We start from the raw sequence: 24,245 nt of genomic DNA on the forward strand, positions 1-24,245 counted from the left end.
CAGCACGGTGATGCCGTGGATGTTACTATTGGGGATGATGGGGTGTTGAGGATGCATGGTGGGAATTGTGTGCCTAATGTAGATGGGCTACGTGAGTTGATTCTTGAGGAGGCCCACAGTTTGCGGTATTCCATTCATCCGGGTGCCGCGAAGATGTACCAGGACTTGAGGTTGTATTATTAGTGGAGGAGAATAAAGAAGGATATAGTGGGGTTTGTAGCTCGGTGCCTAAACTGTCAGCAGGTGAAGTATGAGCATCAGAGATCGGGCGGATTGCTTCAGAGGCTTGAGATTACAGAGTGGAAATGGGAGTGTATCACCATGGATTTTATAGTTGGGCTCCCACGGACTTCGAGGAAGTTTGATGCTATTTGGGTGATTGTGGATCGACTAACCAAGTCCGCGCACTTCATTCTAGTTGGACTACTTATTCTTCGGAGCGGTTGGTTGAGATTTACATCCGCGAGATTGTTCGCCTTCACGGTGTGCCAGTGTCCATCATTTCAGATCAGGGAACGCAGTTTACATCGCAAATTTTGGAGAGCCATGTAGCGAGAGTTGGGCACCCAGGTTGAGTTGAGCACAACATTTCACCCTCAGTCGGACGGACAGTTCGAGTGCACTATTCAATTATTGGAGGATATGCTACGCACTTGTGTCATAGGTTTCGGGGGTTCTTGGAATCAGTTTCTGCTGCTCGCGGAGTTTGCCTATAACAATAGCTACCAGTCGAGCATTCAGATGGCTCTGTATAAGGCTTTATATGGGAGATGGTGTTGGACTCCGATGGGTTGGTTTGAGCCGGGTGAGGCTAGGCTATTGGATACTGACTTGGTTCAGGATGCTTTGGACAAGGTCAAATTGATTCAGGATCGGCTTCGCATGGTGCAGTCTAAACAGAAGAGTTACGACGATCGGAAGGTTTGCGGTGTTGCTTACATGGTTGGGGAGAAGGTAAAGCTCAAGGTTTCACCCATGAAGGGTGTTATGAGGTTCGGGAAGAATGGCAAGTTGAGACATCGGTATATTGGGCCGTTTGAGGTGCTTCAGAGTATTGGAGATGTGGCTTACAAGCTTGCCTTGCCACCTAGTCTGTCGAGTGTTCATCCAGTATTTCATGTATCTATGCTCCGAAAGTATGTTGGCGATCTGTCTCATGTTGGATTTCAGCACGGTTCAATTGGATGGTGATTTGACTTATGATGTGGAGCCGGTGGCCATTTTGGGTCGGCAAGTTCGAAAGTTGAGGTCAAAGGATATAACTTCAGTGAAGGTGTAGTGGAGAGGTTAGCCAGTTGAGGAGGCTACTTAGGAGACTGAGCGGGAGATGCGGAGCATATATCCACGCCTATTTGAGACTCCAAGTACATTTCTAGACCTGTTCGAGGACGAACGTTTGTTTAAGAGGGGGAGGATGTAATGACCCGACCGGTTGTTTTGAGAGTTACCGGGCTCAGATTGGGGTTCCGGGAGTTAAAGTAGGTCCATGGTGTCATTTGTGACTCGTGTGCAAAATTTGAGGTCAATCAGACTTGATTTGATATGTTTCGGCGTCGAATGTAGAAGTTGGAAGTTATAAGTTCATTAGGCTTGAATCAATGCGCGATCTATGGTTTTAGCGTTGTTTGATGTGATTTGAAGGCTCGACTAAGTTCGTATCGTATTTTAGAACTTGTTGGTATATTTGGTCGAGGTCCCGAGGGCCTCGGGTGGAGTTCGGGTGGTTAACGGATCAAGGTTTGGAGTTAAATGGTTGCTGAAGCTGGGAGTCTTCTGGTGCAATCGCACCTGCAGAGCTTTGCTCAGAGGTGCGAGCTGGGAAGCGCAGCTGCAGCCAGGAGAATGGAGTGTAGTATTCGCAGGTGCAAAGGTTTGACTGCATCTGCATGGTCGCAGATGCGGTGAGGTTGAGCGTAGAAGCGAGGGGGATTAGGTTAAGTGGGAGAGTTGTCGCTTCCGCGAAGCCGCAGGTGCGGGTAAGTTGTTACAGGTGCGAAAAAGCCTGGACAGAATATAAATGTTGGGTTCCGAGGGTTTTATCAATTCTTGACTTTGTAAACTCGGATTAGGGTAATTTTTGAGAGGGATTTCGAAGGGATTATTGAGGTAAGTCACTTGTGGTTATTTTTATTCAATAATTATGTTTCCCCATTGAATTTCCCACCCATATTGTGTGGTTTTGAGATGTAATTTTAGGAGTTTGAGGCTAGGGATTTGGAGAGTTTAAATTGGAGATTTGAGTGATGATTTGGTGTCGGATTTTGGTAAATTTGGTATGATTAGACTCGTGGTTGGATGGGCTTTCAGATTTTGTGACTTTTATTAAATTTTGAGATGTGGGCCCGGGGGCCAACTTTTGAGTTGACATTTTGACTTTTGATTAAGAACTTAGTATTTTCTTATGGAATTGATTCCTTTGGCTCGTGTTGATTGTATCAAATTATTTATGGCTAGATTCGAGGCATTCAGAGGCCGTTTCACGAAGCAAGGGCTTGTTGGAGTAGAGTTTTGCACAGTTTGAGGTAAGTAACCCTTCTAAGCTTGGTTTTGAGGGTATGAAACCCCGAATTTCATGCTATGTGATTTATGTTGAGTTGACGAGCATGCTAGGTGACGGGCGTGTGGGCGCGTACCATAGAAATTGTGATTTAGTCGATTCCCAGGAACAATGTAGCTATTTTATCTTAACATTTTGTTGTACTCTATGTGTTAGAGCACTTGAGTTGTGATTCATGCTAGAAATCATGTTTAGGCTATATGCTGGTACTATTGGGACCCACAGTGATCGTTCTTTGCTGTTGAGTTATCTATTTAATTACAGTTGTGTACTCAGTTGGATTCATTATTATGTGTCATATTTCAGTATCTGTTATCGTATATTGTCACATCTCGTATCATTGACTAGGGCTGCTTAGCATGAGTGTTGTGAGCCCGAGAGACTGGAGAGATTGGTGACTGATTTGGGGCCTGAGTGTCGTGCTGTGAGTGATATATATATATATATATATATATATATATATATATATATATATATATATATATATATGTGTGTGTGTGTGTGTGTGTGTGTGTGTGTGTGTGTGTGTGGATCGGGTTGCATGTCGCAACAAGCCTTATGGCTATATATATATATACACACATATATATCTCTCTCTGTGTGTGTGTGCGTGTGTGTGTGGATCGGGTTGTGCACCGTAACGGGCCTTATGGTTATATGTGAATCGGGCGGCACACCGTAGCAGGTATCGTATGGTGCTGAGTGACTGAGAGTGACGAGCGAGAATTGAGACAGGTAGATTGAGTGCTCTGAGAGTGTGAGTACTTGGGATTTGACTTTGTTACATCACATATGATTTTTACATTGGCATGTAGCTATAGAGACGTCATACTCTTCTTATCAGTCACACATGGTATATTTTTATCTGTGTTAAAGTTAACCGTTGAACCTAGAAGCGAGCCTTATTTTTTTGTATTGTTAAAGTCTGTTTCTTTACTGTATTGTTTGAGCTCGTCACTGATTTTAGATCATAGGTTAAACTTGTTACTGTTACGCCCCATATTTTCGTACATGAAAGTACGCTATAAGTAAATTGATAAAAGTTCGGGAATGAGATTATTTTGGGATTATAAGTATTATACTACTTCAAACCAGTGATAAGTAAATCCGTGAAGGTGAGAGGGTGATCGAGTAGAAGAAAATGAGTTTCGTCAAGTTTGACATTTTAAGGTAAAATACGGCCCTAGCTAAAATATTCAGTATTTATGGACTAATGCCATACAAGGTACCACAGGACCATGATAGTAAGGTGTATAAAGTATGTGAAAAGTGAGTAGTATTTTAAGTAAGTGAAAATAATTCTTAATTATGTGGGTAATTGATTAATTATTGAGTAATGGGACATTACCTAATTAATTAATAATTAGTGGTAGATTAATTGGAGTCTTTGGATAATGACTAAAGCAAAAAAACGTGGCAGCCAGAGACTTTTTATAAATGTGATTCTTGAATTTACATGAAATGTGGCAAGACATGAAAAATGCTTTGGCCAACTAAGCCACAAGTGGGGCCCTCCCCCACTTAGTAAAAAACTTATAAAAAATCAGAAAGATTATGCTTGAATCAAAACACCAACAATTCCAACAACATTTTCTTTAGCCTTCTACACGTGAATTGCCAAAATACATTCACCTTAACAATGCATCCTACCTAGCTATATCCCAATTTGATTACCGAAGTCCAGTTCACATTCAATCATTCATGTGTGGTGTCTGATCACATCCGATAACATTCATGCGTTATTTTCAAAGAATTAGGTTGGATAACACCACAATTATAAGAGATGCATGTGCTAAGTAAGTATCGGATGAATTCCCAAATGAATTCATATGAAATTTTATAACGCTACAGCAGCGTGAGATGTAATTTTAAGGAAGCACGGTACAATCTTTCTCAAGAATATCATACGGATTTTCCCTACTTTGATCCGCCATTACATATTTTATCACAATCAACGTGTATTGGAGGGATTGTCAAGAAAATCGGTTAAGGTATGTTAAGGCTATCCCTTCTTTCTTTTGGCATGATCCAAATGATACAAATGAAACGAGCAAAATACGCAACTTTCAGAAATGACTCTATTCATAGAACTAGTAGGGGTGTCTATATTCTTGATTCCCCATGTGAATTATTATTATATCTTCTGTTCGTGGGTCTCAGAAAAATATGTATTTGATAAAATTTATCTGACAGGCATATTATTTTTATGACATTCTGAGAAAATTTTATTAACGTATTTCTTATACATTTCATGCATTTATACATGTACATTGACCCATGACCAGATGGCTTTATATACGCGTATATTATATGTATATGGGATATGGAAAAAGGTTATGGCGTTATATACGCACCACCACCTGATCAGCTGGTATACGTTGATGATTTGCCCACAATGGCTGATATGATATGATGGGATGCTCTCAGAGGCTTGATGATATTATGAATACAGATACCTATGCATGACATGACATTTATACGTATATGCATGACATTTTAATATTAAATATTGCACAGAGCAATTCAGATATACATGTTGAGTCTTTTACTTTATGTTTCTCTCATGTGTATTGTTTACTGATTTTTATTCCTTACATACTTGGTACATTATTTGTACTGACGTCCCTTTTTCCTGGGGACGCTGCGTTTCATGCCCGCATATCTCGATAGGCAGGTGGAGAGTCCTCCAAGTAGGTGATCAGCTTAGCAGAAGATGTTGGTGCACTCTATTTGTTCCGAAGTTGCTTATGTGGTCAGTATGATTAGGACATGTACTGATTAGTATGGCGGGGCCTTGTCCCGACCTTTATGATATTTATGTACTCTTAGAGGCTTGTAGACATATGCCGTATACGTGAAAGATTGTACGGCCTTGTCGGCCTATGTTTTGAATTTATAAATGATGGCTTTGGCCTATTAGGCCCGTATGTCACGTGTATATGATGATGTAATAAGAAAGATACGTTACGTTGGTACTCGGTTGAGTAAGGTACCGGGTGTCCGTCGCGGCCCATCGGTTTGGATCGTGACAAAAGTGGTATCAGAGCAGTTCTATCCTAGGGAGTCTACAAGCCGGGTCTAGTAGAGTCTTGTTTATGGGTGTGTCGTGCACCACACCTATAAGTAGGAGGCTACATGGCATTTAAGACTGTCACTCTTTCTTCTTACTCTAGATCGTGTGGTAAAGCTCAGTTGTAAGAACTCAATTTCCTAAACTCTATCTTATTCATAATATGACGATGCCTACATCCAGAAAGACGGTTGGTAAGAGATATAACTATGGAAGAGTTGAGCCAGAGGAACTCAATTTTTACATCATGCTTATGATGGATAAATATAAGGTATTCAGCAGATCATGTGTATAATAAGATGTGTAAACTTCTTGATAAGGATCCCTAAGGCAAGAATGTCTTGTTCGAGTTTTCAGAATAAAGTGATAGATATAAATGTTAGCGGGAAATAAGAAGAGAGTTAATGAAGCATTATGAGTAAGATGTGATACATGGATGACAACAGTAGATCAAAAAGATGACAGTATTACAGAGCCTATAGTCAAGTGAAAGAAAAGACGAGAGGTAACAGGCCTTGATATAACAAAAGAATATAGGCCATAAAGTCATATCCTCATTTTGAGAAATATGTTCGTGACTCCAATGTGATTACCAAAAGGAAAAAAAGTTTTAGACCCCAGAGTAATAAGAAATCAGCATGGACTGATGAACAAGATAAACTAAACATGAACTAGGGACTGAGTAATAGTCGGCATCATGAGAATTTCAGAGATTGCATCCCGACGATAGTAGAATAGACGACAGAAGAATACCCTTTGAAGGTCATTTAGGAAGGCGCTTCCCTAAAGCAAGCAAGTTGAGCAAAGTTAAGCTTAAGGGACTGTATGTGCCAGTTACACTAAGTGTCACCCTCACGAGTAAGGAGTTTCGTTATCCTTGGTACAGAAGGATTACCGCGAAGCGAGTAAGGATCATCGATAGAGTGGAAAAATGCCAAAGATGAAGAGATAAAACATCTATAGGTAGATCGTCGTAGCTCAAACTCTTAGTACTCCCCTAAAGGAGGGAATGTGGAGTAATGTGGCATGAAGTCAGAATTAAATGGTTTTAGTAATTATGGAATATTAAAGGAAGAATGCGAAAAAAAAATGAAAAAGGAATGAGCTTGCAGTTACCCAAATCCTACAGATATGCTATGATCCCAGAACATTATGCAAGCACGACGTCAAGGAGAGGAAGTAATGGTTTCTGCACAAGATGTTATTGATAAATAAGGAGCTAGTGCGAGACGTAAGTTAAGATAAAGGAAATAACCCAAGAAAGATTACGCGGAATGTTGATATTAAAATGGGCCAACGAGTAGTTGGTAGTTGATTCAGAAAGAGCCTAGTTATGGTTAGACAAGAAGATACACACAAATCAACAGATCGTGCAAGATAAACATAGTAAACCCCAACATGGGGAATTCAGTCTCGCAGATAATGATATCGTGATCCTTGAGAAATATTTAGATATGAGCTGGGGTAGTTAAAGGTGCCGTATGAATGTTATGAAAATAAAAGATAGTCTCACTGGGAAGACAGTCAAAACTTCAGTTCAGGAGCAAGCCTACAAGCACAAGGGCGTGGAAATAAGTAACTACGGATAATTATAGGCGAGGAAGAATATCAAAAATTTCGTCAAGTATACGATGTAATAAGTTCGCAGCTTTACAAGAGTCAGAAGGTCTTCCCTAAGTACTACAACGAAAGACTAGTTAAGGAAATAAGGAAGAAGGCTTCAACCTAAGCGTAGTGACCTAAAGAGGAAATGGTCATGTAAAAAAAATAGTCTCACTACAACATTATATGCACTCCATGAGAAAGTGGAACCTACCATGGCTAAGAAACGAGAAGAAAAATCAAAAGTAATATTCTAGATCATATGAGTTGCACGAAAATTTTGGCATGCGTGGGAACTAAGATAAGCTAAGTATGCATGCAACAAGTGGCAGAAAGACCGGAAAAGTAATTGCCTACATTTAAAGAAAGCTGAGAAGGAACGAAAGGAATTATTCGATTAGTGATCCAGAGTTAGTTACGTCATGAATGCACTTACGATTTCGGAATATTATCCATGCAGCATATATACTGACATTCATACGGCCGTAGAAGACTTCAGTATAAGTTAAAAGAAAGAATTGAGCTCAAGGTATAAACAAATAATTGAATTGTTAGAAGATTGTATCATGGATATTCTATAGCACCCATGGAAGGCTAAAGTTATAACTAATACCAGGAGCCGCAGATCGGAAGATAGCTCAAGCTTACATGAAGGTTGATAAGAAGGAAGAGGAAACTAAAGAGTTACATCAACCAAATAAATCAAGAGTCAGATTATTAAACCGAGAAAATTATAGAAATCATGATCAAGAACATTGCAGACTTACTCTAATATCAGAGGCACAAGAGAGATAGTACAACAACCATATTCTATAACGGCTTTACGATAAAGCCAGTTAGAAGAAGTACCAGCCTCATAAGAAGTCAATATGAAGCTCCCACCGAATTGTGTATGCACCAAAGGTGCAAGTATTATAATAGAGCTTTAAGTTGTGGATGAGAATCATACCTATGTGGAAGAGAGGTCATAAAGGAAATAGAAGATGTGATGCGAGATTGTAAGGTAAGTAAGGTAAAGGTAAACAACGTACGAGATACTCGGGTGGAGAAGATTGTGAATAATCTATAATTTCAGATAGAAGCTTAGAAGCGCTCAGATTCAGTATCCAGGAATGATAACGGCATAGTCAGTGGCATATCTTCCCACCTATGGTTTCTAGGTATCGAGAAGTCTAGCTAAAAGAGTAAAGAAGAGTTAGAAACGATGTGATGTATCGCTTGATGTTCCAGAATGACACAAGAAAATCTATGGTGCAAGCAAGTTGAAGGAAGGTTGCGAGTAGTGTAAATGGATATGTGTAAATCATATGATAAAGTATGGTAGAGCGACAAGGTTTTAGAAATACAAGAGTAAGGATAAGAAAAGGGCAAGTAAGAAAGTGACGAAAATGGATAAATTCTCAGGATTAAGCCCATGAAAACAAAAGAGTTTATGGTTTCTCTAAGTTATAGAAAGTTTAGTATAGCCGGAATGAACTCAAAGGAGTCTAATACTAATAGCGTTTAGAAGAGATGGAATGCTGCCTTGGTAGTAGAATAAGGGTGTAATTGTGATAGATAACGGATGACGTTTGGGCCTTCGATTGAGTAATGACTTGAAGAGGATTTCATGAATTGTACGGGATTAAAATACCCATGTAAGGTGAGTCACATTGGGATGCGTTATGGAAGTATGGCATCGGCCTTGGTGGATCAGTCCAATTATTTCAGATGTTCCCCGATGAGAGGTGGGCCCTAACGATAATGTATTACGTAAGAAGCTTCAAGTCTTCAAGTGGTAGATTGTAGATCAACATTGAGGTGAATCAACAATTGATGGATACAAGTTACAAAGAATGAGATGAGATTAGGCCATCAGTCTTAAGATGAACATTAATGAAGAAGCGTTAAAGGACATAAATTTATACATATAGGATAAGCAACGAGAGTAACCTGGAGTTTGGTAGCAGACCTCAGTAACGATAAATCAAAGTAAGAGTTATGGTATAATATGACCTACCTTGATGCAGTAAAGTCATACGGATGGATAACAGATCTGTGAAATAAGGTATAGCAATAGATGCCCAGAGGGACATCTTGTCAAGCTCTGTATATGTTTACAAAGTAAGGCCTAGAGATTGGCTAAAAACTGGAGGAAAAAGGAGAGAAGAGTCGTATAGACGCACTTACAAAGTCAGAATTGTATAGGCTGCATGATAAAAGGTAGCAACAGTAACAAGATTGAAAAGATTCCGACCATAAGTCGTGGTGTGGGAAAGAGGCCTAAAGGGGGGAATGCCCTGGCCATTGGAGTTATTCGTCGAATAATTACCTAGATGACAAGGAGAGTACTAAAGTGTTCACAAGAGCTATATGTTATGAAAATGATAAGGGCATCAGTCAATATTCGAGGACAAATATTTCAAAGGGAGGAATGATGTTACACCCCATATTTTCGTACGTAAAAGTACGCTATAAGTAAATTGATAAAAGTTTGGGAATGAGATTATTTTGGGATTATAAGTATTATGCTACTTCAAACCAGTGATAAGGAAATCCGTGAAGGTGAGAGGGTGATCGAGTGGAAGAAAATGAGTTTCGTCAAGTTTGACATTTTAAGGTAAAATACGGCTCGAGCTAAAATACCCAGTATTTATGGACTAATGCCATACAAGGTACCACAGGACCATGATAATAATGTGTATAAGGTATGTAAAAAGTGAGTAGTATTTTAAGTAAGTAAAAATAATTCTTAATTATGTGGATAATTGGCTAATTATTGAATAATGAAACATTATCTAGTTAATTAATAATTAGTGGTAGATTAATTGGAGTCTTTTGATAATGACTAAAGCAAAAAAAACGTGGCAGCCAAAGACTTTTTATAAATGTGACTCTTGAATTTACATGAAATGTGGCAAGACATGAAAAATGCTTTGGCCAACTTAGCCACAAGTGGGGCCCTCCCCCACTTAGTAAAAGACTTATCAAAAATCAGGAAGATTATGCTTGAATCAAAACACCAACAATTCCAACAAAATTTTCTTTAGCCTTCTACACGTGAATTGCCAAAATACATTCACCTTAACAATGCATCCTAGCTAGCTATATCCCAATTTGATTACCGAAGTCCAGTTCACATTCAATCATTCATGTGTGGTGTCTGATCATATCCGATAACATTCATGCGTTATTTTCAAAGAATTAGGTTGGATAACACCACAATTATAAGAGATGTATGTGCTAAGTAAGTATCGGATGAATTTCCAAATGAATTCATATGAAATTTTATAACGCTACAGCAGCGTGAGATGCAATTCTAAGGAAGTGCGGTACACTCTTTCTCAAGAATATCATACGGATTTCCCCTACTTCGATCCGCCATTATATATTTTATCGCAATCAACGTGTATTGGAGGGATTGTCAAGAAAATCAGTTAAGGTATGTTAAGGCTATCCCTTCTTTCTTTTGGCATGATCCAAATGATACAAATAAAACGAGCAAAATACGCAACTTTCAGAAATGACTCTATTCATAAAACTAGTAGGGGTGTCTATATTCTTGATTTTCCATGTGAATTATTATTATATCTTCTGTTCGTGGATCTCAGAAAAATACGTATTTATTAAAATTTATCCGACAGGCATATTATTTTTATGACATTCTGAGAAAATCTTATTAACGTATTTCTTATGCATTTCATGCATTTATACATGTACATTGACCCATGACCAGATGGCATTATATACGCGTATATTATATATATATGGGATATGGGAAAAGGTTATGGCGTTATATACGCACCACCACCTGATCAGCTGGTATACGTTGATGATTTGCCCACAGTGGCCGAGATGATATGATAGGATGCCCTCAGAGGCTTGATGATGTTATGAATACATATATTATGCATGACATGACATTTATATGCATATGCATGACATTTATAATATTAAATGATGCTCAGAGCTATTCAGATATACATGTTGAGTATTTTACTCCATGTTTCTCTCATGTCTATTGTTTACTGATTTTCATTCCTTACATACTCAGTACATTATTTGTACTGACGTCCCTTTTACCTGGGGACACTGCGTTTCATGACTGCAGGTCTCGATAGACAGGTGGAGAGTCCTCCAAGTAGGCGATCAGCTTAGCGGAAGATGTTGGTGCACTCCATTTATTCCGGAGTTAATTATGTGGTCAGTATGATTAGAACATGTACTGATTAGTATGGCGGGGCCCTGTCCCGACCTTTATGACATTTATGTACTCTTAGAGGCTTGTAGACATATGCCGTGTACGTGAAAGATTGTACGGCCTTGTCGGCCTATGTTTTGAGTTTATAAATGATGATGTTGGCCTATTAAGCCCGTATGTCACGTGTATATGATGATGTAATAAGAAAGGTACGTTACGTTAGTACTCGGTTGAATAAGGTACCGGGTGCCTGTCGCGGCCCATCGATTTGGGTCGTGACAGTTACTTATTGAGTTGGTTGTACTCACGCTACACCCTGCACTTCGTGTGCAGATCCAGATATTTTCGGACACATCGGTTGCTGATTCCTGACAGTTCATTAGTTCAGAGATCATCGAGATAGCTGCCTTGGCGTTCACACTCCTCGACTCTTCTCCTTTATCTTTTAGTCTTGTTTATACTGTTCTACTTCCCTAGATAGTGTTCTATTGGTTAGACCGCGTTGTTATGTAGATGCTCATGTACTCCATGACACCCGGATCTTTTGGGAGAATTTTGTACTTAGTTACGATGTTTATATCCAATTTTTACGAGATTCTCACTTATTTAATTTATTTCAGTATATTTGGAATTTAAAAGTGTGGTATGTGTGAGATGTCGGCTTGCCTAGTACCATGATAGGCGCCATCACGACATGTTGAGTTTTGGGTCGTGATACTACTATTAATAAGGGGGAATAGAGGAGCTTCCTGTCATTGTGAATTGACCAAAAGACCATGTTATTACCGTTTATTCCCTAAAATATTCTTATATGTGAACATGCTTGCCTGCTTTTACAGGGTTATTACTGTCTTTTCATTCAACCGCATTTTGTTCTCCACTAAATATGAGCACACGTGCCTAGCTCGGGAAAGAGGAAATGGGATGTTACTTGCATGAGTCTGCATATTTTCTACTATCTATAAGAGGGAGTTAGCAGCTGGACGACATGCCTGCCTGGCAATTCTAAGGCATTATGGTCATTTCATGAAAAACGGAGTAATTTTATTGGTCCAAGAGGAATTTTACTGTAGTTACTAAATTAAATTTTGAGTGTCCTGACTAAAAAATGCCCCTTTATGGGTCCCACTTTGTTACTCTAAAGTCAAGACAAGCACTACTGCTTCTGCTTTCGCTATTTCAATCTGAAAACGTGAGCCCCGCATTGAGATGCAGGTATTTCCCCTCCTTTTGGGCTTCTTCGTTGATACAGTAGTTTTTTGGTTAATTCTTCTTTCACGTATGTGTAGCCATATCACATTTTAAATTATTATTAATTTTTTTGGTATTTCTTGCAATAGTATCACAAAAACTTGATTTTTTTATTGATAGATTGTGTTGGTTTCATATGTTAACAAAGCTAATTTTATTATTCAAATGTTACTTTGTTATACTAGAGGTTCAAAATTTTAATTAATTAGTATGCTTATTTACGAGTTAACTTAAATTTAGTATCATCATAAAAATAAACATAACTAATCAATATCTTACTTAGTTTAGCAAAAAACTTGGTTAATAATCACCAATTAAAGATTTTTTAACTCAATATTTTTAGCATAATACAAATTGGACTAAAAAGATTCCAGCTAAATAAAAAAAAGGGAGAAAAATGTCATTTCATAACATGCATTTTAAAGGACAAGAAACGTTTACCGCAACAATAATAATAACAACTATTATACCTCAGTCCCAAATAAGTTGGGGTCAACGATATAAATCCTCATTCCTTTCGTTAAGCTCAACTCATTAATTTATGTTTGTTAAAACTTTCAATATATTTTGTACGATCTTATTTTGAAAGAAAGTTTACAAGCATTTCAATATTAGAATCTGATTTTTAGATTATCGAGGTTATGTTTACATTTAATTAAGTTCATTACTTATTTATTTATTAATGCAAAAAAACTTGTAGCTTATTATACTTTTGAAGTTTCTTGAATATAGAATATTTTTGGTGAAGAAAGGCATAAACAAGATTTGATTAGTCTAGAAAGGGAAGTTCAATCAATGTACATTTTAATTTAGATTTGAAGAAATTTTCGGATAACATATTGAAACTACAATTAAATAAAAGAGCAAAAGAAACTTTCTTCATATATTTGTTTGTTCAATAAGCTATATATGGGTTCCAAAATTTATCGTAATATATATTTAGTTAGAAAAGTTTCAGTTAAACGAAGCAAACTTGTAATTTGTAACTTTTATTTTTTCAAAAAATGTAAGTGTAAAGTGAAAAAAGTATTTCACACTATATTTATGTTAAGTTGTTAAATGGGAGGGTCCTAGAAAAAGAAAAGGGAGATGTTAAAAAGAATAGAGTAAATAAAAGTAAACCCCCCCAAAAAACAGCAAAACCTAAAAATAAATTAGGAAGGAACAACCGAGAAAAAAAAGTTGCTTCCATGATTATTCTTACTGCTCTGGGACAAAGCTACTGAAATTTAATTTCCTATTAAGTGCATTCAATATAAACCTTTGTTCGAAATTGGAAGAAATAAAATAAGCTCTTTAAAACAAAGATAATAGCAAAATGTATTACTATTAGGATTTAGGAATTAGGAAATGCACCAATATCCAACATACAAAAAAAATTGTTGGCCCGTATTTTTGCACGGGCGAAGCTTATCTAGTAATATTAACTATACGTGAAAACGGTTGGGACCATTAACTTTTCAATCCATCATTCCCCAACCCATTAATTTGGATAATCTAAAGCTTTCCTAATTAAACATAAACGCTACTCCCTAAAACTAAATCTGAGACTTTAATAATTACATATTTATTAGAAGTTATTTAACTGGAATATTTGGACAGGATTATGTCTATAATCTTGGTTAAAAGTAGGTTAGCTTCTTATTAACAAATTAAAGGTAGGTTAACTTCATATTAACTTAACTCATGACTTTTGAATTGTGAAACCGAAAAAAGTAACTTAAATTGCTAACATTTAAGTTAAAAAGTGTAGAAATTAGTAGCTTAATGCAGTTGTACCTAAGGCTATTTAAGTAATACTCTTCTAGAAGGTGTACAAGTGTAAATAGTATTAGTTAGGTCGGTTAGTGATATATGTGTGTACAATATATTTTCATTTTAAGAAATCAGAAAACAGAGCTTAGTTCTCTCTCTATCTTCTCTCTTTCTCTTCTTCCTTCACCTTTGAGAATCGGTGCTTACGAAGAGCTCAAGAATGGCAGACCTACGGCTTATTTTTGACATGGTATCAAAGCCCGGCTCCACGCGATTTTGACAGTCGAGCTCCAGCATCTAATTCTGTTTTCCCCAATTTTTTGTCCCTATTTTGAAATTGTTCGTTGATTGTGAAATCTTCAAAATTCTTCGTTTTCTTACTAAAATGGCCATCGATACTCCTGATGTGAGTGCTGGATCATCATATGCAAGCACTCAAATACTCGATTGCAATGATCCGTTGTATGTACATCCTTCGGACGCACCAAGTATCTCACTTGTGCCTGAATTACTAATAGGAACAGAAAACTATTCGGAATGGAGTAGATCTATGACAATGTCACTATTGGTAAAGAATAAACTAGGTTTTATAGATGGAACCTGTACTAGAGAACAATATGAGAAAGATAACTTTAGGTTAAGACAATGGGAACGGTGCAATACAATAGTCCAGTCATGGATAAGAAGTTCAGTAGCACCAGAACTTAGAAGAGGAATTGTGTACTCTACCGATGCACAAAAGGTATGGAAATCTATGAAGGATAGATTCGATAAGGTGAATGCTAGAAAAATTTATCACATGAACAAGGAAATAAGTTCCTTGACACAAGGAATCTCTAGCGTGTCAGTGTATTTTTCTAGGTTGAATGATCTATGGGATGAATTTGAGTCAATTATCCCATTTTCTGATTGTGATTGTGAGAAGTCCAGACAATTTGTTGTGTTCCTACACCAGCAGAAATTTATGAAGTTTTTAATGGGATTGAATGAGACTTATGCACCACAAAGAAGTTAGATACTGATGATGCATCCTACACCAACACTTGATCAAGCATATTCCATGATTGTTCAAGAGGAAAGTCAGAGGATGAGTAGTGGTTCTGCAATACAGAGTGGGATTCTAGGAGGTGCACCTGTAGGCATGGACAACAGTGCATTGGTAACTGCAAATGCTTCCAACATGAGACCTAGGAGGAACAATATACTGTTGTGTGATTATTGCAAGATGAAAGGACATATAAGGGACACTTGCTACAAACTCAATGGATACCCACCAAGTTTTAAGTTCAATAACAATAAGAGGAGAGGAACACATGACAACAGTGGACCTATGGCTCATAATGCGAATGCAGGTGATGGGGTTCAAAATGCAGAAAATACATATGTTATGCAGAGTGTTCCAACTGTGTAGGGGTTTACTCCAGAACAATACCAGCAAATTCTCAAACTCTTAAGCAAAGAATCTCAGCCAACAGAAGTCGCCAATATGGCAGGTAAATCACTAACTGAACATAGCTGTTGGATCATTGATTTTGGTGCTTCAAATCATATGGTATCATCCTTGAATCTCTTGTCAAGTATCACTCAAATACCTGAACCTAAATCATCCTCAGTTCATCTGCCCAATGGTAATAGCACCAAAATTACTCATACTGGTTCCTGCAGCCTATTTAATTCAGAAACCATTTATAAATTTTCTCTACGTGCCTGAATTCAAGTACAATTTGTTATCTATCTCCAAATACACTAAAGAATTAAATAGTGTTGTCCACTTTTATCCTGATCTCTGTATCTTTCAGGACCTCTCTAGTGGCATGGTGAAGGGGATTGGTAGACTCAAAGGAGGTCTCTACATCTTCAATCCTTCAGCACCTGCTACTACCTCCTCTTTCTTCAATTGTATGACAGTTTCACATTAACCATGTTCAAGCTTCTTATGGCATCAAAGACTAGGCAATGCCCCTATGACAGTCTTACAAACTATACCCGAGATAAATAAATACTTGTCTAAGTCATCTACTTGTAATTGCCCTATTTGTCCTCTTGCTAGACAAGTTAGATTGCCATTTCCTATTAGCACTTCTAAATCTGTTTATTCTTTTGAACTAGTCCATATGGATGTTTGGGGACCCTATAGAGTATGCACTTACAATGGCTTCAAATATTTTCTAACTCTTATTGATGACTATACTAGAATGACATGGACTTTTCTCTTAAGACTCAAGAGTGATGTGTATGTTGTTTTGAAAGACTTCCTTCAACTTATAGAAAACCAATTTGGCACTACTGTCAAGTGTGTCAGGTCAGACAATGGACATGAATTTTTTAATACTCTCTGTTTCAATCTTTTTAAGTCCAAAGGAATAATTCATCAAAGCAGTTGTGTGCACACTCCACAACAGAATGGAGTTGTAGAGAGAAATCATAAACATCTTCTTGAAATAGGAAGAGCCTTAAGATTTCAAGCCAACATACCCTTAAGGTTCTGGGGTGATTGTATTCTAACAGCAACCTACATCATAAACAAGCTTCCTAGTTCTGTTCTACAAGGAAAATCTCCTTATGAGATGTTCCATGGAAGACCTCCTTCTTTTGATCATATGAGAGCAATAGGATGTCTTTGTTATGCCACAAAGACTGACTTCCATGATAAATTCAACCCTAAGTCTACACCTGGAGTCTTCATGGGATATGCACCAACACAAAAGGGATATAAAGTATATGATATTGCTGCTAACAAATTTATGATTAGCAGGGATGTTGTCTTCAAGGAAGGGATATTTCCTTTCAAATATCCTTAACACAGGTTCCTAGTGATCCCTGATCCAACTCCTAATCACCATGTTTCAGACATATTTCCCCCTTCCAACATAGCACCAGAACCTTCTACCACTAATGAACCAGAAGTCATTATAGCCGATCGTTTAAATGATTCAATAGATTCACCTGTTCCTTTTTCTAATTCTCATGATAGCTCTCCTGGTATTCCTACTCATTCCTCCTCTTCTACTCCTCCTTTGCTTGCAGATTCATCATCTCACATTCATGATGAATCAAACTCACACTCAAGTATTATCCCAATTACATACCCCACACAGGTTAGGAAGTCAGGTAGGGTCTCTAAGCCTCCTATCTGGCTGACTAACTATGTACATCCTTCCATGCCTTCTACTTCTGCTTCCACTTCATCCCCTTACCCTATACACCAGTTCATTTCCTATTCTCATTTTCACCTACTTTTTAATACTACCTTGCCTCTTTTTCTGCTGACACTGAGCCAACATCCTTCTCCCAGGCTGTCAAAGATGACAGGTGGATCAAGGCTATGAAACTTGAGATTGAAGCATTAGAACAAAACAACACTTGGGAAGTAGTGAATTTGCCTCCTGGCAAAGTCCCTATAGGATGTAAATGGGTGTACAAAATTAAATACAATGCTGATGGCACAGTGGAAAGGTTCAAGGCAAAACTAGTAGCAAAGGGCTATACTCAGAAGGAAGGGATTGACTTTCATGATACCTTCTCACCTGTGGCCAAAATGACTACAGTGAGAACTGTTATTGCAGTTGTTGCACTCAGACAGTGGCCAATCTATCAAATGGATGTACATAATGCATTTTTGAATGGTGACTTGCATGAGGAAGTCTACATGACTATGCCTCAGGGATTTGGTAGCCAGGGGGAGCATAGGGTATGTAGACTACTCAAATCCTTCTATGGCTTGAAACAAGCCTCTAGACAATGGAATTTGAAGCTAACACAAGCTCTTCTCAAATCTGGTTTTCACCAAAGCAGACATGATTACTCGTTTACTAAAATAACTAATGAAAAATTTGTTCTCATACTTGTCTATGTAGATGACTTACTTATTACAGGTAATGATCAAGAGGAGATTAATGCATCAAAAGCATCTTAGCATCAAAACTTCAAGCTGAAAGATCTTGGAGAATTGAGATATTTTCTGGGAATTGAAATTGCTAGATCAGCATAAGGTATCTTTATGTCTCAAAGAAAATATGCCTTAGAGATAATTTCAGAGGCAGGACTCTCAGGATCAAAGCCCAAGAAGACCCCAATGGAACAAAACTTAAAACTTACAAGCACATAATTTGATGACATTGTGAAAAAGAATGCAGATGACAGTATCCTGGAGGACAGAAGTCTTTTTCAAAGATTAGTTGGAAAGCTTTTGTATTTGACAATCACAAGACCTGACATTGCATATGCTGTACAAAATCTAAGCCAGTTTATGCATGCTCCAAAGAAATCTCATTATGAAGCTGCATTACATGTTGTGAGATATATCAAAGATCAACCTGGACTTGGACTTCTCATGTCCAACAATAGTGCAGAAAGAGTTCAGGGATTCTGTGATTCAGATTGGGAATCATGTCCCATGTCCAGGAAGTCAATTACAGGGTTCTGTATCAAACTGGGGAGTTCTCTTATTTCATGGAAGGCAAAGAAGCAGACTACCATCTCGAGGAGCTCAGCTGAAGTTGAGTACAGAAGTATGGCACATACAGTGGCAGAATTGAATGGTTAAGTGGTTTGCTGAAGGAACTTACAGTAGACATTAAAGAACCTATGAAGTTATTTTGCGATAACAAAGCTGCCTTACAAATTGTTGCAGATCCTATATACCACGAAAGAACTAAACACATAGAAATTGATTGCCATTTCATAAGGGAAAAAATTCAAGAGGGATTAATCAAGACTGGGCACATTGGAAGTAATGAACAATCGACTGATATCTTGACAAAGGCCTTGGGACACCAACAACATGTAGTTCTGGTATCCAAGTTGGGAATGAAAAATATTTTCCATTCTCAACTTGAGGGGGAGTGTAGAAATTAGTAGCTTAATACAGTTGTACCTAAGGTTATTTAAGTAATACTCTTCTAGAAGGTGTACAAGTGTAAATAGTTTTAGTTAGGTCGGTTAGTGATATATGTGTGTACAGTACATTTTCATTTTAAGAAATCAGAAAACAGAGCTTAGTTCTCTCTCTATCTTCTCTCTTTCTCTTCTTCCTTCACCTCTGAGAATCGGTGCTTACGAAGAGCTCAACAATGGCGGACCTAGGGCTTATTTTTGACAAAGAACAAATAATTTAACATTTAAAATTTAAGTTAAATTATAAAGTACCGTTGAGCTAACAAATAATTCACACATAACAAAAGTTAAAAAGAAAAAAAGTTGTCAAACTGTTTCATTTAAAAAATCTTAAGAAATATTTTTAAATTTCCAAAAGTGTTTCTTTTAGTGAAAATACAAAGAAAGAGAAATTTAAAAAAAAAAAAATTATATTTCCACATTTATCAAGGTCATGAAAAAAAAAAAACAATGTTTTGGTGGGGAAGCCTGCTTTCCGGATGTATTAAAAATACATTGGTGAAAAATAAAATCAAGTACCCGTTATCGTAAAGTATCGAAAATGAATTTAAAAGTATTGTTGTAGTTGATTTAATTGAATTGCACTTGAACACAAATAGTTAAAACAGCTCATTGAGAAAAAAAAATTAATCATCATTAGGCGCTCTTTGTTAGTTGGTTTACAAATTCATTTACAAAAGATCAATAAATCCATTGGGTTAATATGTTGGAACCATCCATTTGGTTTACATTTTTGTTGTGATATTGGAAAAATTAACAATCTCTCTTCAATGGTAGAATATTTCGTGGTTATTGAACATCAGAATATATCTATAAAAAATGATTTATTTATATTTGAAATAAGTTTAAAAGATTTAAGAAATAGAATATATTTATTTGAATGAAACACATGGAATGAGGTTTTTTCAATTAAAAATATTGAAGCAATTTTTTCATAACTTTACATTCATAGAAACAAATTTAAAAATAAAAATATAAGTTTTCGATAAATGAGTAATGTGAGGATAACCGCATTGATAAACCTCTGCATTCTTTATAAGTCACGTAACATTTACATTTAAAACAATACTATTGTTTATATTATGGTGAATGATGATTGTTTGTATGTTGAGTCGCTACAATAAAATGTTTGTCTAATTCAAAGCATAACAAAAAGAAGGAGAGCTAGCATAGGAAATCGTAAAAATTATGTCACTGGGTAACCGACAGTTGTATCATATTTACACAAAATTGTAGAAAAAGACACTCTAAAAGAAAGATCATCCAACTAAAAGAAATGATACAATCTTCATAACATGTAATAAATGAGAGAAATAAAGCCAAATACCTCAGAAATGAGAATATATAAGAATGTGCCATTCATATTTTCAAGTCTTACAAAAAGTTCAATAACAAATTAAAATCACAAATTTATTTATAATGTCTAAATTAGATCAGCAATTTAAAATAAAGATAGATGGAAACAAATACAAACTAAGGATTTTACTATATTAAAACATAAAACATTATGTAACCCAACGCTTGAAAAATTAAATAAAAAGTGAAAAAACAAGTGATTTTACTATTTTGGACGAATAAACCACATCACTTTGCGTAATTTTGTGCGTATCCTCTAGAAATATGAACAACTTTCCGAAAAGTGGGCCCCATTTTAATATTCATTTTGCACTTTATTAATTAGCTGCAACATTTTCAGTACCTTCGAAATCAGATTATCAACGGTCTTAAAAGTTGATGTTCAATTCCAACAAAAGTAGTTTAAAATCAGATAGTTAGCTCGGGAATGCAATATTTTTATTGAATAAAGATGCATATAAAATTTCTATCTTTAAATATATTATTTAAATTAACATGAGTGATCTTTATAAAATAATTGAAGTAATACAATTAAGAAAATTATTTTTGTAATTAAGTGTTGGGCCCATGCTGAGTATGGGCCTTCCCTCCTCTAGTATAATTTAGAAGAACTAGATGATATGATTATTCGAAGCCTACGAATCCTTAATGGATGTTAATATGGTAGTCAGTGAATTACTTGTTCAGTTTTAATGATAACTAGTTAATGAAACTATCAATTCGAATGTTATTCACGTGCCTTTCCAGAAAGTTTGTGTTCTTCTTATGATGTTTACTTCTTTTATGAAAAGGTGTCACTTGAAAGGTTGTAACTTTTCATGAAAAGTGTCACGACCCAATTCCATTTTAGGCCGTGATGGCGCCCAACACCATTGCTAGGCAAGCCAACAGTGAACAATCTAATGATTTTCCCATTTTAATAAGTTTTTCCCAAGTAAATAACTTTCCTTAGTTTAATAGGTTTAGTGAGAAAACAGATTTAATCTAATAAAACGAAAGCAGCTGAATGTATTTATGGCCATAGAAGTAAAACCAAAATCACAAGTCTACTAGTGTGTGCCAAAATCTGGTGTCACAAGTGTGTGGGCTACTAGTAAAATAAACAAAAGATCTCTACTCTACTGTCTGAAATAGAATAGGCAGAAAATAAATCAAAAGAGAGACTCTGACTGCTGCTGAACGGCTCGGAAGGGCAGCTCACTGTGTGGTCTCGGACCAGAAGTCAAGCGTGCGCGCCGGACTGATAACCAGATGCACCTGCCTCAAATCCTGCACATCAAGTGCAGAAGTGTAGCGTGAGTACATAAACAATATGTACTCAGTAAGTATCTAGTCTAACTTCGAAGAAGTAGTGACGAGGGGTCAATTTCGACACTTACTACGGGTCAAAAATATAATAGTATGAAGTTCTAATTAAACATGATATATAAAATAATAATAGAACTCACAGAAGGAAAATAAGCAAACAATCCTTTCATTTCAAGTAAGAACCAAGTCATCATTTCTCTCGTCTAATCCTTTCACCTTTCAAGTTCATAGAACAATATTAAATATAAAGGGGTTTCAATATCTTTACACACGGATTATGACGAGGACGTACGACCCGATCTAATTATACATATAAATATACTGTGCACTGCCGAGGGTCGAACGGCCCGAACCATAGATACATCAATTAACCTGCCGAGGCGAACGATACGCTCCCATGAGAATAGTAAAAATTTACCCCGCTCGCGGAATATACTTGCGAAGCGGTTGAATATAGATTTTCTCAAGTTATCATAATATTTCTCTATTCTTTTTCAAAATAAGAAATTCAGCTAGGAACCTTTAAAATATTGAAATCCTCAACCTCTGCTTTAATCCAAATAATTAGTAAGCATAAACAAGCAACGGTATCAACAAAAAAAATATGGTGTAAGCCTAAATCTACCCGGACATAAACATGAATAGTAGCTACGCACGGACTCTCGTCACTTCGTACATACGTAGCCCCCCACAAATAGAAGTACATAAAGATTAAGTTCACCTATCAGGTTAATTCCCTCTAACAAGGTTAGAAAAGAGACATACTTTATTTCAAGGCCTACTTCCCGGTCCAAGAATGTGCTCACACCCTCAATCCGGTGCCGAATCAACCAAAAACTAATCAATACATGCTCAAAAGTTCGTATTCCAACTATTAAAGAGGTTACCCAACCCTAAATGTAAGATTCTTAAAATTCACTCAGGGCCCACGTGCCCGGATTCCGGAAATTTTCGAAGAAAGGTGTTACCCTTAACCTCATGAACTCAAATAAATTATTTTTACTAGATTCCATAATGAATTTCATGACTAAATCTCATTTTTATCAAAAACCTACGTTTTTCTCCTAAACCCATAATTTCCACTAATTTATATGTTATAATCTACCCATAAGTTATGTATTTGACTTATATTTGGTGAGAATTACTTACCTGAAGGTGTTAGATAAAAATCTCCTCTCTAAGAGCTCCAAGAATCGCCCAATAATGGAATAAAATGAGCCAAAATGATTAAGTCCCGTATTAAATGAAGGATTCTGCCTTCAGCGGTTTCCGCACCTGCGGAGGGACTTCAGCTTCTGCGGGACCACTTCTGCGGTCAAAATTCCGCTTCTGCGGAGCCGGCATGGCCACTCGCCCATTACACCTGCGGAGCCAGGGCCGCTCCTGCGCAACCGCTCCTGCGGCCGACGCTTTCGCGCCTGCGGACATAGCCGCTTCTGCGGTCACAGTCATCGCACCTGCGCATTCACAGGTGCGCCAAACTCCTCGCTCCGGCAGATCCCGGGCAGCCTTGGCTTGCTCACTTCTGCGGCTCCTGGCTCGCACCTGCGGCTGGCCAAGCGCAGGTGCAATTACACCAGCAGCTGGGAACTTCAGCTGTTGCTCCTAGTTTCAACTTGGTCCGAGCCTCGTCTGATCGATACCTGGGGCCCCTGAGGCCCCGCCCGAATATACTGATAAGTTTGAAATCATAAAACGGACCCGCTCAAACTCTCGGAACGGCCAAAACGACATTAAAACTAAGAATCACACCCCAAACCAATTGGATCAAAAAATATGAACTTTAAGTTCTTTAATTTACTCCCAAAGCGCCGAAACGCACTTACACTACTCAGATTGACACTAAATTTTGCATGCAAGTCTTAAATGACATTACGAAACTAACCCCGGTCTCGAAATTCCATCCGAACCTCGATATCACCAAAACCTATTCTAAACCAAATTGAAAGACTTCAAGAACCTTCAAGGGACCAACTTTCAATATTAGGCGCCGAAACGCTTCCGGGTCATCCACAACCCGGTCCGAGCATACGCCCAAGTCCAAAATCACCATACAAACCTATTGGAACCGTCAAATCCTGATTCTGAGGTTGTTTACTCAAAATGTTGACCGAAGTCAAACTTAGCCTTTTAAGGCCAACTTAAGGAACCAAGTGTTCCGATTTCAACCTGAACCCTTTCAAATCTCGAATTAACCATCCTCGCAAGTCATAAAACAGTAAAAGCATATACTGGGAGTCTTATTTAGGGGAACAAGGTTCTAAAAAGCA

The 24,245-nt window shown here is 37.3% G+C and overlaps 1 long non-coding RNA gene across 1 annotated transcript; it reads left to right on the forward strand.

The window, feature by feature from the left end:
* The first annotated feature begins 10,147 nt into the window (after positions 1–10,147).
* LOC104111656 (uncharacterized) lies at positions 10,148–19,419 on the forward strand. Its single transcript, XR_689765.3, has 3 exons — positions 10,148–10,650; positions 11,320–12,624; positions 18,291–19,419. It is a non-coding gene; the product is annotated as an uncharacterized lncRNA (long non-coding RNA).
* The last annotated feature ends 4,826 nt before the right edge of the window (positions 19,420–24,245 follow it).

Source organism: Nicotiana tomentosiformis, chromosome 12, assembly GCF_000390325.3.
Source record: "Nicotiana tomentosiformis chromosome 12, ASM39032v3, whole genome shotgun sequence".
Lineage (NCBI taxonomy): Eukaryota > Viridiplantae > Streptophyta > Magnoliopsida > Solanales > Solanaceae > Nicotiana > Nicotiana tomentosiformis.